The sequence below is a fragment of the Equus quagga genome, chromosome 10 (assembly GCF_021613505.1).
Source record: "Equus quagga isolate Etosha38 chromosome 10, UCLA_HA_Equagga_1.0, whole genome shotgun sequence".
NCBI lineage: Eukaryota > Metazoa > Chordata > Mammalia > Perissodactyla > Equidae > Equus > Equus quagga.
The window spans coordinates 104176735-104189176 of record NC_060276.1 but is presented as its reverse complement, the minus strand read 5'-3'; the positions used below and the strand labels follow the sequence as shown (position 1 = coordinate 104189176).

At 41.2% G+C, this 12442-nt stretch overlaps 1 protein-coding gene across 1 annotated transcript in view; it reads right to left on the bottom strand.

The window, feature by feature from the left end:
* The window catches only part of APOO (apolipoprotein O), a 55766-nt gene that overhangs the window by 32598 nt on the left and 10726 nt on the right, over positions 1-12442 (bottom strand). The window lies entirely within an intron of this gene.

Sequence of the window (12442 nt, the reverse complement as noted above, 5' to 3'; positions counted from 1 at the left end):
TATCTTAATTTCCAAAAGACAGTAGTTCCTAAGTTTTCCTACTTAGCCTTTCACGTAAAATAAAAGATAACAGACACAGACACACATATACACGTGCTTTTAGAAATGAGAGAAAATGCTATGGAATGAATTTAAAATTATCAAATAGTCTCAGTCTTTTTCTCTCTCTCTCTCTCTTTCTCTCTCTCTCTCTCTCTCTCTCTCTCTCTCACACACACACACACACACACACCCCCAACAAGGGAAGGAGTTTTTAATGATCTCACCTAGTGATTCACCGAACAGAGTAAAAATTATTTCTGTTATTCTAATAATCAAACCCTCAGAAGCTCTCCCTTTCCATTCCCATCCAGAGCTGGTCTCCCCTGATTTCAGATCCCAAACTCAGTCTCTTTCTGAGCCTTGCTCTCCTTGACTGGGTCACTCATGCCCATGGCTTCAACACAAAGCCAGTGACTCTCAGATATGTAGCTCCAGCCCAGAGTTCTCTCCTGAGCTCCCGACTCACTTATCTTGTTACTTCTGGACATTTCCACTTAGATGGGACACAAGCTCCCCAGACCAAGAATGTCCAAAACAAACTCATGAGGATTTTGTCTGTGCCTCCAAGTCCACACTAGGCCTGATGGGTGAATGTGTGCTGTGGAATCAAGTCAGAAAGCTTTTTTGCAATAATAATCCCCTACATTTACACAGCACTTCACCATCTAGCATCTCTCCCCCAGACCTGCCCCTCTTCCCATGCTTCCTCTCTCAGGAACAGTGCCACCACCCAACAGACAACCCGATCAGAAACTCTGAGGTCATCTTCACCACTACCCCCCATGCTATTGCTCACTAAGTCCTTCTAATTCAGTCTATGAAATGATCTCAGTTCACTTTCTCCTCCTTATCCCCTCCTGTATAATCTTCTCTTGGGCCCTCATATCTTCCCTGGATTGTTTTAGCAGCATTCTTTGTTTTTCCTCTCCCCAAAGCCCCAGTATATAGCTGGACCCACTAGTTGTAGGTCATTCTAGTTCTTCTATGTGGGATGCCACCACAGCATGGCTTCATGAGCAGTGTATAGGTCCATGCCCAGGATCTGAATCGACAAACTCCAGGCCACCAAAGTGGAGCATGCCAACTTAACCACTCAGCCACGGGGCCAGCCCCATTTTAACAGCATTCTAACTGCCCACTTGGCCCTCTGATGACTCAACCATACTACAAAAGAATGATCTTTCTAAACTGCAAACCTGATTATCTTCTATCCTTGTTTGAGATCTTTTGGTATTCATTACCTAGGATTTTTACGTGGGCCAAACAAGGTCCATTAAGATCAGATCCCAATCACCTTCTCTAACCCCATCTCTCTGTCACTCCGCCTTCTCCCACAAAGCTGGAACTCCACATATTTCTCCCATGCTGTTTCCCAGCTTCAGGGGTTCATAAATGCTGATTCTTCTGCCTAGAATGCCCTATACTTGCTTTGTCTTTCTGTACAACTGCCTAAGAGCAGGGAGATTCATTGCTTTTCTTTTTTTTCTTATTTATCCATTTATGTCTAACAAGTTCTCCCTAACAGACTAGAAGCCCTCTCAGGATGGGGCTGTGTCTTACTCTGTATTCCTTCCTAGTGCCTGTGACTATGCCTAGCATATAAGAAATGCTCAATAAGTGTTTACTACCTGCATGAATGGACGGAAGAGAGGGGAAAAATAAATGAGTGGTTGACTTGCTCTAACTACTTAGGATGATTTAGCATCACGGAAATCATATTACTGAGATTTGCAATGCCTGTAATGTGAAACACTAGGCTATTCTGTACTATTCACAAAACATATAATGCTAGATAAAACTTAACAAAAATGTCTGTTGGAATGGATGCCTGGAGTCACACACAAAAAGGAAATTCTCATATTTCAGGAGCAAACAAAGAGCTAGAAGCTATTTTTAAAAAGCGTGGTTATTACTTTAGTTTAAAAATAATTAATACACCCTGAAGTACTAAGTGTTCATCCTGGAAGGGCTTAATTTCAAGGCAACATTACTAAAATTTCTTTTCCTTCCAAGGTAAAAGCCAGCTACCGCTGACATCAGTTAATGTGGTTTGTGCCCACCATAATTATTAGGCAGCATCAGCAGCACTCTGATACAACCTAGAGATCAACAGCCCCTCCCAGAAAACTACTACAACCTACATAAAAGGACTTTTTTAAAATTCACTGTTTAAATTAATAAATCCATAGTTCTCCCCCATAGCTCTTTGAAGGAGGCCAGGCAATCTGAGGCTTGTGTCACCCAAGAATTCCGGCAGTTCCCAGGAGGAAGTCCCCTCCCTGCACCCCAGGAAAGGGCCTATTGGGCTGCTGGTATCTGGAGGTGTGAACTCAGTGCTTTCTGTCCGTCCATGACCTACAGACAACACAGCTTGAACTGGGAACTTTTCACTGACCCAGCTGGCCCACCGGACGCCCTTCCTCATTGGCAACAGCTGATGCCCCACCTCTTCCTCATGCCTCCATCCAGCACTGGAGCCTCAAGGCTCTGTGGGCTTCATATTGTCCCCTATTTTCATCCTTGTTTGATATATTGACTTATGTTGACCTTTTAAATTCTTGATTCCTGCTTTCAATCCTTAATCCTATCTGCGTTTCACATATTTCATTTTTCATCTTATGGCCTTCTATCACTTTAATTCAGATTTCTACTTTTATGTTCTTGATCATTCTCACTCACTTTCATCTTTTATTTTCCATCTCAACTCATTTACTTTTTAAATTACCATTTTATTGGATTCTTGATTATCAATTTCTACTTTATTTTTCCCTCTTAGCTGTTTTTCCAGTTTTCATATTAGGCTCAGTCTGCCCCTTTATTGCCCAAGTTGTTTTCTTCTTCCTCTTCTGTTAGTTTCCCCCAAAGCCCACCCTCACTCCCATTCCACAGCAAGAACTGTGACCACAAGGGTGGCAGCACCCAAGAAAGCCTGCTCCTGCAGTTCCCCTTTCAGCTTCCTGCAGGCTCTCAACAAACTAAACAAAAAAAAAACAAACCTCCACCCAGGAGACTTGGAAGAGCCAGAGATTAACACCCGCCATGGCCACAATTCTCTCTGTAGAGAGCATGTGATTTACTTTAGGGTTTCTCAACCTCCACATTATTGACATTTGGGCTGGGTCAGTCTTTGATGGGAGGCGTCCTGTGCACTGCAGGAGGCTTAGCAGCATCCCTGGCCTCTACCCACTAGAAGCCAGTAGCACCCCCTCCCAGTTATGAGTTAAAAATGTCTCTAGACACTGCCAAAAGTCTCCCAGGGGGCATTTCCCCCCCATTGAGAAGCACTGATTTACTCGAATAAATATTATTTTCTGACATCTCTCACATCAAAACTTTAATAAAATCTGTATGTTTTAAAATCCATGGCCTCAGGGCCGGCTCTGAGGCCGAGTGGTTAAGTTTGAGTGCTCTGCTTCAGCAGCCCAGGGTTCGCCGGTTCGGATCCTGGGCATGGACCTACACACCACTCATCAAGCCATGCTGTGGAGGCATCCCACACAGAATAACTAGAATGACTTACAACTAGGATATACAGCTATGTACTGGGGCTTTGGGGAGAAAAATAAGAGGAAGATTGGCAACAGATGTTAGCTCAGGATCAATCTTCCTCACTAAAAACACACCTTTAAAAAAAAATCCATGACCTCAAACCTAATACACAGTGATAGAAATCAGAACAGTTGAGGCCTAGGGGTGAAATGTGTATGTGTGTGGGGGGGGGGGGTGGACTTACTGAGAAGGGGCACAAGGGAACTTTCTTGGGTGATAGAAATGATCTGTACCTTGATTGAGGTGTGTGGGCTACAGAAGGTATGTACATTTGTCAAAACTCAAATTGTTTTAAGATCTGTGCAAACTAAAACTTGTACATCTCACTGTATGTAAACTATATCTCAAAAAGAAATTCATGCACACCTAAACTGTGCCAAGTTCATGCCAAAATATGGGTGGGAACTACAGACCAAAGGTCATTCCTAGGAAGGAGTCAGTCACACACCTGACCATGGTCAGGAACTAGGTGGTATTGACCTGTGCAATGGAAACCTTCAGGAGCAGGCTAGTAAAAAGGATTCACAGGCAGACAAGCCTGATGCTGATGCACTGCCCAACACCTTGGGTGGGTCACCTTCCTTTCTGGCATCAAAGGGGGCTCCTCTTGGCATTATGCTAAGTAAAATAAGTCAGACAGAGAAAGACAAATACCGTATGATCTCACTTATATGTGGAATCTTAAAAAAAAAAAAAAAACCCAAGCTCATAGATACAGAGAACAGGCTGGCTGTTGCCAGAGGCTGGGGGTGGGTGAAATGGGTGAAGAGGGTTAAAAGGTACAAATTTCCAGTTATAAAAGAAATAAGTCATAGGGATGTAGTGTGCAGCATGGTGACTATAATTAATAATACTGTATCGCATATTTGAAAGTTGCTAAGAGAATAAATCTTAAAAGCTCTCACCACAAGAAAAAAATTTTGTAACTAGGTATGGTGATGGATATTAACTAGACTTATTGTGGTCATTTTACAATATATACAAATATCAAATCATTATGTTGTACACCTGAAACTAATACAATGTCATATGTCAATTATACCTCAATTAAAAAGGGAGGGCTCCTCTTGGTGAGGGACTACCCCATTCCACTTTGGCCAGACCAGATGTTACCACAAATGGGGATTCTGGATGCTGGGCCTCTGCTGAGTGGCTATCGTAATTTGTTAGGGTTCATACTGAGTATTCAGGCCAACCCACTCAATATCAGAATTTAAGAAGGGAAAGGCTGTTAAAATGGGCAGAGATCACCCCAGGTAAGTGTGAGGGTAAAAGAAGGGGCGAAGAAGAACCTTCCTGAATCTTTTGTCTCTGCAAGGAAGAAAATGAACACTAAAATGCAAGTTAGATGCCTCGAAGAAAGAATTAACCAACTTCCAGGGTCTGACATAATCTCTAAAGCTCTGGCTTTATCACCTTTTCTCCCATGGGCACTCCTGTTGGGTCGCCTGTGACACACAAACACAAAGGCATTCTCTCTCCAAAAGGGATACTGACCCATTATGGTACAACCAGACTAAAAATACCTCCTGGGAAGTGAGATCTCCCCTGGACCTTTTCTGATGAGGGGCTACAACCTCTAGACTGCACATACCCATGACCTGAACATTCGCTGTCCCAAGTGATAGTCCTTGAGAATCCTTGTTTGCCAGGCTCACTTCCCACCCAGGGCAGATGGCTTGGCTCAGAAAGTAGGTACATATGCACCTTCCAAGAACAGGTTGGACATGAGTTTGGCTTGCTAGATCAAAGTCAAGCTCACTGCTTTAAGAGCTGCATCCTCAATGAGTGCTAAGCTACGGCTACTGACTAACTAGATCCAAAGGCTCTGTTGCTTTAGATGCAGCCTATCCTCTGGAGAGGACCCTCCAGTTACTAGATGCCTTTCCTGGAATTCAGCTAGCTGAAGGTCTCAAAGTAAGGACCCCAATGTGTTGGCTTGTCTGAGGTTTTCAAAATAGCTCTGAGGCCGGCCCCGTGGCCGAGAGGTTAAGTGAGTGCATTCCGCTTCGGTGGCCCAGGGTTTCACTGGTTCGGATCCTGGGCGTGGACATGGCACCACTCATCAGGCCATGCTGAGGTGGCATCCCACACGCCACAACTAGAAAGACTCACAACTAGAAAAAATATATACAACTATGTACTGGGGGAATTTGGGGAGAAAAAGCAGGAAAAAATAAAAGATTGTACTATGAAGTAGCATGTTTCTAGAAATTATTTTTAAAAAGTATTAGAAAAAAGAAAATAGCTCTAAGAGGGTTTTGAAAATAGTTTTAAGAGACCCATAGTCATAAGGAAAACTAAAATCTGGCTCAAAGGTGAGTTGGTGACTCTTAGCTTTGCAAACCTCAGGGAGAGTGTCATTGAGTTCTCTGGCTCATGTGGCTAATCCTTCTTTCTTTCTGTCTGATTTTATTCCCCAGCAAGATAGCTTATACTCTCCCTATCAAGGTATATTCTCCACCTTGGACCTTTGGACTCTCTCTGTCTTTCAACTTTTGTTTTACACAGTCCACAGGGGGCTTAATCATCAATGGAAACTGAGCATCAGGAGTGGCGTTTGGTTGGATGGAGCCCTAACAAGAAGTGTTGTAAAGGGGTAGGCCACCACTGTCTTCAAGACTTTCACTTCTAATGCTCTCCACTGAAGCTCACCAAGGACTGATGAGAGCAAAACAAATCTGGCTAGGTAAGCAGGATTACACACGATATAACAATTAGAAAAGGTCAAATAGAATTTTATTTCAAAAACAAGTATTTATTGCATACCTACTCCGTGTCAGGCACAGTGCTAAACAGGACACAGCGCTTAAGCAGACATGGTCCCTGCCCTTACAGAGTTCCCAGGAAGCTTATGAGTTTACTCAAAAAAGACTCAGGTCACAACTTGAAAAATTAATTTTTTTTAAAAGACTCAGGCATAAGATTGAGTTTAGCCCTCAGCTGCAGCAGTAAGGACAGATTCTTGCATCCAGTTAACCAAGATATGAATCTGGTGAGGTCACAAACACTCAGACTATAAATGGGTACCCAGGAGGCTAAACTGTCTCTGTTCTGCAAATAAAAGTACACTGTCCAGAACTCTGTAGCTCCAGGACCACTTTCTGACTGTGTCCTAGTAAAACTGCTCTAAAGACAAATAACCTCAAGCTAAATAAGCCACCCTTACAATTAGTCAAGGACACTGGTGAATGGTGGGACTCAAAACCCTGGCAACTTGCTTTCTTTTTCAACTCTAGGGAGAATCCAGTACACAGTCTCTCCCATTTTTAAGAGCGTGACCCTTTATCTCCCACAATTACAAACCTATTATCTTATTAGACCTTCCATTTAAAATATACACCAGTTTTCTTTTGGATAAAATGTAAGCCTTGCTTTGCAGGCCTGTGTACACAGGAGGTTTCAGAGTTACCTGGGGAGTTTTTTAGCAGTATAGATTCCAACGCCTTCACCAACGTTTAACTTAGTAAACGTTAACAGGGGCCCAAGAATCTATTCCCACAATCAGCCGACTTTAGAAAACCACTATTCCACAAGCAGATGCTTGGGGAACAGTTATTCAACTTAAGTTTGTATAAACACTCAAACATACTGTCTACTTAGAGAAAGGAGGCAACTGCAAAACAAAAGGGGAGCGTTTATTTGGGGTCTTAGAATTGCAATTTGGGGAACACAGGTTCTGGCAGCAGTCAGAAAAGTGACCCCTGATGAGCAAAAATTAGGAGTTTTTCTTAGCAACAAGGAGAACCCAGAACATTCACCTCAGTTGTTTGTTAGGAAGGGTCAATTTATGTTAGAGTTCATTACCTTACTCAAGGACATCTTGTTGTTACCAGAAAAAGTATACTCTTGCACAGTCCTTCAGAAAGTCCTTTCTCAGCAAATAACTCCCTTTTGGCAAGTCAGCAAGGTCAGCATAGTTTCATAGTTTTAACAAGATGGAGTCCAGGGTACAAAATGGAGTCACTGTTGTCAACTCATTTCACAGTACTTACTTTTAAAAACATTTGAAAGAATGAAATGAAAATTGTCCTAAACATAAAAAGAAACAGTGACTGGCCACCCACGAGAGAAGTTACAGGATTTATTTACATTCAAATAAATCTTAAACAAAATACAACCAATACCCTCGACCCCTAATTCCATTTCTAACTACCACCCTGTCCTTTCTATCTCCCTCTACTGACAAATTTATTTTAAAATAGACTATGGTTAGCAGGCAGAATAGTGGACACCCTTAGCAAGCTGGGGAGTGACTAGAAAGGCCATGAGGGCTTCTAGAGCACTAAATACCCTAGTATGCTCAGTTTACAAAAATTCACTTACGATCCATGCACTTTTCAGTATGTATATTTCAACACAAAGTTACAAAGATAGACTCTGCATTCTCTACTTTAGTCTCTCCTCCCTTCACTACTTAAGGTTCCTAAAACCGTTCTTCCCAAGGCCACCAATGGCCTCCCAGTTACTAAACTTCAATGGACACCTGGTATCTTGGTTGCACCCTGAAACTGGTGACCACTCCACTGTCTCTTCCTTTGGTTTCCAAGATTCCAGGCCAGCTCCATTCTACGAGCTTTGGAGGGTGCTCTTTCACTCTCCTTCTGGGCCTCTTTTGTTCTACCCCTCTCTTCAAGGTTGACGAGTCAGAGAAGTCCTTAACCCTCTCCTCTTCTCACTCCAGAGCAATTTCATTTAAGTCTAAGTCTTTAACTCCCATCCTATATTATTGATTCCCCAATCAGTATTCCCCACCCTGGCCTTCTTAAGCCTCAGGGCTTATAGATCTAATTCTCCATGGACATCTCCATCAGGTTTTTCAATTGCTACCTCTTAATGAATTATCTTTCTCCAAAAATCTGTTTTCCTGAGTTTCCCTACCTCAATTAATGGCCCTATAAGCCACCCAGTCAAAGGACAACATCAAAGCAACTCTTTAATGAAACAATGAAAATAGACTTCAAAGACAATAAGATGTGGTCGCTGCCTCCATAATCTAATAAGGTGGATGAACAATTACACTACCTGTGATAAGTATGCCAACAGACAAGGGACAGGAGTACCACAGAAAAAGGAAGAATGTGGTAACTGGAAAATTCTGGGAAACTGCAGAGAGAAGGCAGAATTAACCAGAAAGTTTATGCTTTTTTTTCTAGCAGTCACCTAACAGATTGGTGTTAAGACTCAGTGTCACTAGGGACAGCCTCTGTAAAGAGCGGTAACAAAAGAAACCAAAGGTTTGGAACATGAGGATGATCTCTGACACAGTACAATCTCTTCAGCTACACCCATGAGTAGATAGGATCTCAATACAGAGCAAATACAGGCAGCTATAAACCATGGCAGCTACTTTAATAATATCAAAAACTTTCTCAATCAAGAAGTTCCCTTTTAGTGTCAGATGGGGTTTCGATGATAATCTACTCAAAATAACTTAGTATCAAAAACTGCATAAATAGGGGGCCGGCCTGGCAGTGAAGTGGTTAATTTTGCACACTCAGCTCCAGTGGCCTGGGGTTCACCAGTTTGGATCCTGGGCTCAGACCGCTTATCAAGCCATGCTGTGGCAGGTGTCCCACATATAAAATAGCAGAAGATGGGCACAGATGTTAGCTCAGGGCTAATCTTCCTCAAAAAAAACCTGTATAAATAAATCTAATGCTTTAATTATTGCATTTTAGCTATTACATAACTTAGCTGTCATATAATCTATACATTAAAATGTACAGCTGTTTCCAAAGTTATTGCATAATATCATTTTATATCTATCACTATGGAAAATAAATGCATTTGGAGACATTTTAAAAGTAAATGTCATTTAAAATTAGATATTCCCCTATACAGGAAATGAAGCACAATGATGTATTTTTTCCCCCAAATGTTACACTGGTTCTTTGGTCTTCAACCAATCTTTTCTGGAATAATTTCCATCTGAAAACATTTTTAAAACAAATTTTAACAACAAAATGCTTTTAATCTGATTTTTTTCAGTTGTATAAAAGGTAAAAATCTGAAATGGATTTTTTTAAAAAGGTCTATGAAAACTGACAATGCTTTTGAGGTTATTCTTGTTCTAAGAAACTAACATAAAACAAAAAATATACTAAGTGAAAGAATTTAGGGTAAAACAAAATGATGAAAAAAATCAACAATGTTGCCCACATCAGGCTACATTGCTGTCCCTCATAAAGTGTCATAAATTGAATTAAAAATAAAGAGAAACTAAATGAGTCCATATTCTTGAAACATCAAAAGAACATACCCAGAGCCGGCCCTGTGGCCGAGTGGTTAAGTTCGCACGCTCCGTTGAGGCAGCCCAGGGTTCAGATCCTGGGCGCGGACATGGCACCACTCGTCAGGCCACGTTGAGGCAGCATCCCATATGCCACAACTAGAAGGACCTGCAACTAAGATATACAACTATGTACCAGGGGGAATTTGGGGAGATAAAGAAGAAAAAAAAAAAAAGATTGGCCACAGTTGTTAGCTCAGGTGCCAATCTTTAAAAAAAAAAAAAAAAAAGAATATGCCCTCCCCCGTAATGAGTATTGAGTACAGTACCTCTATTTTATACAGCAATCCTTTCTCATCTGGAGGGCCACATACCAAACTGGTAACACAGGATTTCTCTGAGAAAGGGGTAGAGGGAAGCAGACAATGGGAACCTGATAATTACTTTAACTGTACTGTTTTGACTTTTTACAAGGAAAAGGTATTTCAGTATTATCTATACAATTTTTTTAAATAGGTATTTTCTCATTTCACATCCCTTAAGATGGCCACTATCAAAAAAAACAGAAAATAAGGGGGCTGGCCCCGTGGCCGAGTGGTTAAGTTCGCGCGCTCCGCTGCAGGCGGCCCAGTGTTTCGTTGGTTCGAATCCTGGGCGCGGACATGGCACTGCTCATCGGACCACGCTGAGGCAGCGTCCCACATGCCACAACTAGAAGGACCCACAACGAAGAATATACAACTATGTACGGGGGGCTTTGGGGAGAAAAAGGAAAAAATAAAATCTTTAAAAAAAAAAAAAAAAAAAAACAGAAAATAAGGGGCTTGCCTGGTGGCATAGTGGTCAAGTTCGCACACTCCATTTCAGTTGCCCAGGGTTCGTGGGTTCAGAGCCCAGGCACAGACCTACACACCACTCATCAAGCCAAGCTGTGGCAGCACCCCACATACAAAATAGAGGAAGATTGGCACAGACGTTAGCTCAGGGCCAGTCTTCCTCACAGAAAAAAAAACCCCAGAAAATAACAAGTGTTGGCAAGGATATAAAGAAACTGGAACCCTCATGCACTGTTGGTGGGATTGTAAAATGGTATAACCACTAAGGAAAACAGTATGGAGGTTCCTCACAAAATTAAACTAGAACTACCATATGATCCAGCAATTCCACTTCTGGGTATATATCCAAAAGAATTGAAAGCAGGGTCTTGAGGATATATCTGCACACCCATGTTCACAGCAGCATTATTCACAATAGCTAAAAGCTGGAAGCAACCTAAGTGTCCATGGACAGATGAATGGATAAACAAAATGTGGTATATACATACAATGTAATATTAGAACCTCAGGACATTATGCTAAGTGAAATAAGCCAATCACAAAAGACAAATACTGTATGATTTCATTTATATGAGGTATCTAAAGTAGTCAAATTCATAGAAACAGAAAGTAGAATGGTGGTTACCAGAGGCTACGGGGAGGGGAAAAGGGGAGTTGTTATTTAATGAGTATAGAGTTTCAGTTTTGCAAGATGAAAAAGTTCTGGAGACCTTTTCCACATCAATGTGAATATATTTAACTCTACTGAACTGTACATTTAAAAATGGTTTGGATGGTAAATTTTGAGTTTTTCTACCACAATAAAAAAATATGGAACTACAAAAAAATGGTTAAGATGGTAAAAAAAAAAAATCAATGCCTCCACAAAAAAAGTATTTTCTCTTCAAAGTAGTAATGTTGATAGATCATACACTCAGTCAGAATTTATTGCAACTATTTATATAATAAAAAAATGGGACTTCATCAGACTAAAGAGCTTCTTCAAGGCAAGGGAAAACAGGATTGAAACAAAAAAACAACCCACTAATTGGGAAAAAATATTTACAAGTTATTTATCCGACAAAGGGTTAATCTCCATTATATATAAAGAACTCACACAGCTCAACAAGAAAAAATCAAACAACCCAATCAAAAAATGGGCAGGGGACATGAACAAACATTTCTCCAAAGAAGATATACAGATGGCCAATAGACACATGAAAAGATGCCCATCATCACTAATCATCAGGGAAATGCAAATCAAAACTACACTAAGATATCACCTTACACCTGTCAGAATGGTAAAACTATCCAAAACAAAAAGTGACAAATGTTGGAGAGGTTGTGGAGAAAAAGGAACCCTCACACACCGTTGGTGGGAATGCAAACTGGTGCGGCCACTGTGGAAAACAGTATGGAGATTTCTCAAAAAATTAAAAATAGAAATACCTTATGACCCAGCCATCCCACTACTGGGTATCTATCCAAAGAACTTGAAATCAGCAATTCCAAAAGTCCCATGCACCCCTATGTTCATCGCAGCATTATTTACAATAGCCAAGACGTGGAAGTAACCTAAGTGCCCATCAACTGATGATTGGATAAAGAAGATATGGTATAATAGAATACTATTCAGCCATAAAAAAGGATAAAATCGTCCCATTCACAACAACATGGATGGACCTTGAGGGTATTATGTTAAGTGAAATAAGCCAGATAGAGAAAGACGAACTCTGTATGACTCCACTCACAGGTGGAAGTTAACATATAGACAAAGAGAACTGATTGGTGGTTACCAGGGGGA